The sequence below is a fragment of the Eucyclogobius newberryi genome, unplaced genomic scaffold, assembly GCF_026437365.1.
Source record: "Eucyclogobius newberryi isolate DKJ021-1_F unplaced genomic scaffold, fEucNew1.0.hap1 SCAF_12, whole genome shotgun sequence".
NCBI classification, from domain to species: Eukaryota; Metazoa; Chordata; class Actinopteri; order Gobiiformes; family Gobiidae; genus Eucyclogobius; species Eucyclogobius newberryi.
Genome location: NW_027315746.1, coordinates 1,499,957 through 1,505,297, shown reverse-complemented (window position 1 = coordinate 1,505,297; position 5,341 = coordinate 1,499,957).

Below are 5,341 nucleotides of genomic sequence, written 5' to 3'. Positions count from 1 at the left end.
CTTGGTCTTGGTCTTGGTCTTGGTCTTGGTCTTGGTCTTGGTCTTGGTCTTGGTCTTGGTCTTGGTCTTGGTCTTGGTCTTGGTCTTGGTCTTGGTCTTGGTCTTGGTCTTGGTCTTGGTCTTGGTCTTGGTCTTGGTCTTGGTCTTGGTCTTGGTCTTGGTCTTGGTCTTGGTCTTGGTCTTGGTCTTGGTCTTGGTCTTGGTCTTGGTCTTGGTCTTGGTCTTGGTCTTGGTCTTGGTCTTGGTCTTGGTCTTGGTCTTGGTCTTGGTCTTGGTCTTGGTCTTGGTCTTGGTCTTGGTCTTGGTCTTGGTCTTGGTCTTGGTCTTGGTCTTGGTCTTGGTCTTGGTCTTGGTCTTGGTCTTGGTCTTGGTCTTGGTCTTGGTCTTGGTCTTGGTCTTGGTCTTGGTCTTGGTCTTGGTCTTGGTCTTGGTCTTGGTCTTGGTCTTGGTCTTGGTCTTGGTCTTGGTCTTGGTCTTGGTCTTGGTCTTGGTCTTGGTCTTGGTCTTGGTCTTGGTCTTGGTCTTGGTCTTGGTCTTGGTCTTGGTCTTGGTCTTGGTCTTGGTCTTGGTCTTGGTCTTGGTCTTGGTCTTGGTCTTGGTCTTGGTCTTGGTCTTGGTCTTGGTCTTGGTCTTGGTCTTGGTCTTGGTCTTGGTCTTGGTCTTGGTCTTGGTCTTGGTCTTGGTCTTGGTCTTGGTCTTGGTCTTGGTCTTGGTCTTGGTCTTGGTCTTGGTCTTGGTCTTGGTCTTGGTCTTGGTCTTGGTCTTGGTCTTGGTCTTGGTCTTGGTCTTGGTCTTGGTCTTGGTCTTGGTCTTGGTCTTGGTCTTGGTCTTGGTCTTGGTCTTGGTCTTGGTCTTGGTCTTGGTCTTGGTCTTGGTCTTGGTCTTGGTCTTGGTCTTGGTCTTGGTCTTGGTCTTGGTCTTGGTCTTGGTCTTGGTCTTGGTCTTGGTCTTGGTCTTGGTCTTGGTCTTGGTCTTGGTCTTGGTCTTGGTCTTGGTCTTGGTCTTGGTCTTGGTCTTGGTCTTGGTCTTGGTCTTGGTCTTGGTCTTGGTCTTGGTCTTGGTCTTGGTCTTGGTCTTGGTCTTGGTCTTGGTCTTGGTCTTGGTCTTGGTCTTGGTCTTGGTCTTGGTCTTGGTCTTGGTCTTGGTCTTGGTCTTGGTCTTGGTCTTGGTCTTGGTCTTGGTCTTGGTCTTGGTCTTGGTCTTGGTCTTGGTCTTGGTCTTGGTCTTGGTCTTGGTCTTGGTCTTGGTCTTGGTCTTGGTCTTGGTCTTGGTCTTGGTCTTGGTCTTGGTCTTGGTCTTGGTCTTGGTCTTGGTCTTGGTCTTGGTCTTGGTCTTGGTCTTGGTCTTGGTCTTGGTCTTGGTCTTGGTCTTGGTCTTGGTCTTGGTCTTGGTCTTGGTCTTGGTCTTGGTCTTGGTCTTGGTCTTGGTCTTGGTCTTGGTCTTGGTCTTGGTCTTGGTCTTGGTCTTGGTCTTGGTCTTGGTCTTGGTCTTGGTCTTGGTCTTGGTCTTGGTCTTGGTCTTGGTCTTGGTCTTGGTCTTGGTCTTGGTCTTGGTCTTGGTCTTGGTCTTGGTCTTGGTCTTGGTCTTGGTCTTGGTCTTGGTCTTGGTCTTGGTCTTGGTCTTGGTCTTGGTCTTGGTCTTGGTCTTGGTCTTGGTCTTGGTCTTGGTCTTGGTCTTGGTCTTGGTCTTGGTCTTGGTCTTGGTCTTGGTCTTGGTCTTGGTCTTGGTCTTGGTCTTGGTCTTGGTCTTGGTCTTGGTCTTGGTCTTGGTCTTGGTCTTGGTCTTGGTCTTGGTCTTGGTCTTGGTCTTGGTCTTGGTCTTGGTCTTGGTCTTGGTCTTGGTCTTGGTCTTGGTCTTGGTCTTGGTCTTGGTCTTGGTCTTGGTCTTGGTCTTGGTCTTGGTCTTGGTCTTGGTCTTGGTCTTGGTCTTGGTCTTGGTCTTGGTCTTGGTCTTGGTCTTGGTCTTGGTCTTGGTCTTGGTCTTGGTCTTGGTCTTGGTCTTGGTCTTGGTCTTGGTCTTGGTCTTGGTCTTGGTCTTGGTCTTGGTCTTGGTCTTGGTCTTGGTCTTGGTCTTGGTCTTGGTCTTGGTCTTGGTCTTGGTCTTGGTCTTGGTCTTGGTCTTGGTCTTGGTCTTGGTCTTGGTCTTGGTCTTGGTCTTGGTCTTGGTCTTGGTCTTGGTCTTGGTCTTGGTCTTGGTCTTGGTCTTGGTCTTGGTCTTGGTCTTGGTCTTGGTCTTGGTCTTGGTCTTGGTCTTGGTCTTGGTCTTGGTCTTGGTCTTGGTCTTGGTCTTGGTCTTGGTCTTGGTCTTGGTCTTGGTCTTGGTCTTGGTCTTGGTCTTGGTCTTGGTCTTGGTCTTGGTCTTGGTCTTGGTCTTGGTCTTGGTCTTGGTCTTGGTCTTGGTCTTGGTCTTGGTCTTGGTCTTGGTCTTGGTCTTAGTATAAGTATAAGTATAAGTATTAGTATTAGTATTAGTATAAGTATAAGTATTAGTATTAGTATTAGTATTAGTATTAGTATTAGTATTAGTATTAGTATTAAGTATTAGTATAAGTATAAGTATAAGTATAAGTATAAGTATAAGTATTAGTATTAGTATTAGTATAAGTATAAGTATTAGTATTAGTATTAGTATTAGTATAAGTATTAGTATTAGTATAAGTATTAGTATAAGTATTAGTATAAGTATAAGTATAAGTATAAGTATAAGTATAAGTATTAGTATTAGTATTAGTATTAGTATTAGTATTAGTATTAGTATTAGTATTAGTATTAGTATTAGTATTAGTATAAGTATAAGTATAAGTATAAGTATTAGTATTAGTATTAGTATTAGTATAAGTATAAGTATAAGTATAAGTATAAGTATTAGTATTAGTATAAGTATAAGTATTAGTATTAGTATTGGTATTAATATTAGTATTAGTATAAGTATTAGTATTACTCTTAGTATAAGTATAAGTATAAGTATAAGTATAAGTATAAGTATAAGTATAAGTATAAGTATAAGTATAAGTATAAGTATAAGTATAAGTATAAGTATAAGTCTTAGTCTTAGTCTTAGTCTTAGTCTTAGTCTTAGTCTTAGTCTTAGTCTTAGTCTTAGTCTTAGTCTTAGTCTTAGTCTTAGTCTTAGTCTTAGTCTTAGTCTTAGTCTTAGTCTTAGTCTTAGTCTTAGTCTTAGTCTTAGTCTTAGTCTTAGTCTTAGTCTTAGTCTTAGTCTTAGTCTTAGTCTTAGTCTAAGTATTAGTATTAGTATAAGTATTAGTATAAGTATAAGTATAAGTATAAGTATTAGTATTAGTATTAGTATAAGTATTAGTATTAGTATTAGTATAAGTATAAGTATAAGTATTAATATTAGTATTAGTATTAGTATAAGTATTAATATTAGTATAAGTATAAGTATTAGTATTAGTATAAGTATTAGTATAAGTATAAGTATAAGTATAAGTATAAGTATAAGTATTAGTATTAGTATTAGTATTAGTATTAGTATAAGTATAAGTATAAGTATAAGTATTAGTATAAGTATTAATATTAGTATTAGTATAAGTATAAGTATAAGTATTAGTATTAGTATAAGTATTAGTATAAGTATAAGTATAAGTATAAGTATAAGTATTAGTATTAGTATTAGTATTAGTATAAGTATAAGTATAAGTATAAGTATTAATATTAGTATTAGTATTAGTATAAGTATTAATATTAGTATAAGTATAAGTATTAGTATTAGTATAAGTATTAGTATAAGTATAAGTATAAGTATAAGTATAAGTATTAGTATTAGTATTAGTATAAGTATAAGTATAAGTATAAGTATAAGTATTAGTATAAGTATTAGTATAAGTATTAGTATAAGTATTAGTATAAGTATAAGTATAAGTATAAGTATAAGTATAAGTATAAGTATTAGTATTAGTATTAGTATTAATATTAGTATTAGTATAAGTATTAGTATTACTCTTAGTATAAGTATAAGTATAAGTATAAGTATAAGTCTTAGTCTTAGTCTTAGTCTTAGTCTTAGTCTTAGTCTTAGTCTTAGTCTTAGTCTTACTTAGTCTTAGTCTTAGTCTTAGTCTAAGTATTAGTCTTAGTCTAAGTATTAGTCTTAGTCTAAGTATTAGTATTAGTCTTAGTCTAAGTATTAGTATTAGTCTTAGTCTAAGTATTAGTATTAGTATTACTCTTAGTATTAGTATTAGTATTACTCTTAGTATAAGTATAAGTATAAGTATTAGTATAAGTATAAGTATAAGTATAAGTATTAGTATAAGTATAAGTATAAGTATAAGTATAAGTATAAGTATAAGTATAAGTATAAGTATAAGTATTAGTATTAGTATTAGTATTAATATTAGTATTAGTATAAGTATTAGTATTACTCTTAGTATAAGTATAAGTATAAGTATAAGTATAAGTCTTAGTCTTAGTCTTAGTCTTAGTCTTAGTCTTAGTCTTAGTCTTACTTAGTCTTAGTCTTAGTCTTAGTCTAAGTATTAGTCTTAGTCTAAGTATTAGTCTTAGTCTAAGTATTAGTATTAGTCTTAGTCTAAGTATTAGTATTAGTCTTAGTCTAAGTATTAGTATTAGTATTACTCTTAGTATTAGTATTAGTATTACTCTTAGTATAAGTATAAGTATAAGTATAAGTATAAGTCTTAGTCTTAGTCTTAGTCTTAGTCTTAGTCTTAGTCTTAGTCTTAGTCTTAGTCTTAGTATTAGTCTTAGTCTAAGTATTAGTATTAGTCTAAGTATTAGTATTAGTCTTAGTCTTAGTCTTAGTCTTAGTCTTAGTCTTAGTCTAAGTATTAGTCTTAGTCTAAGTATTAGTCTTAGTCTAAGTATTAGTCTTAGTCTAAGTATTAGTCTTAGTCTAAGTATTAGTCTTAGTCTAAGTATTAGTCTTAGTCTAAGTATTAGTATTAGTATTAGTATTAGTCTTAGTCTAAGTATTAGTATTAGTATTAGTCTTAGTCTAAGTATTAGTATTAGTATTAGTCTTAGTCTAAGTATTAGTCTTAGTCTTAGTCTAAGTATTAGTATTAGTATTAGTCTTAGTCTAAGTATTAGTATTAGTATTAGTCTTAGTCTAAGTATTAGTATTAGTATTAGTCTTAGTCTAAGTATTAGTATTAGTATTAGTCTTAGTCTTAGTCTTAGTCTTAGTCTTAGTCTTAGTCTTAGTCTTAGTCTTAGTCTTAGTCTTAGTCTTAGTCTTAGTCTTAGTCTTAGTCTTAGTCTTAGTCTTAGTCTTAGTCTTAGTCTTAGTCTTAGTCTTAGTCTTAGTCTTAGTCTTAGTCTTAGTCTTAGTCTTAGTCTTAGTCTTAGTCTTAGTCTTA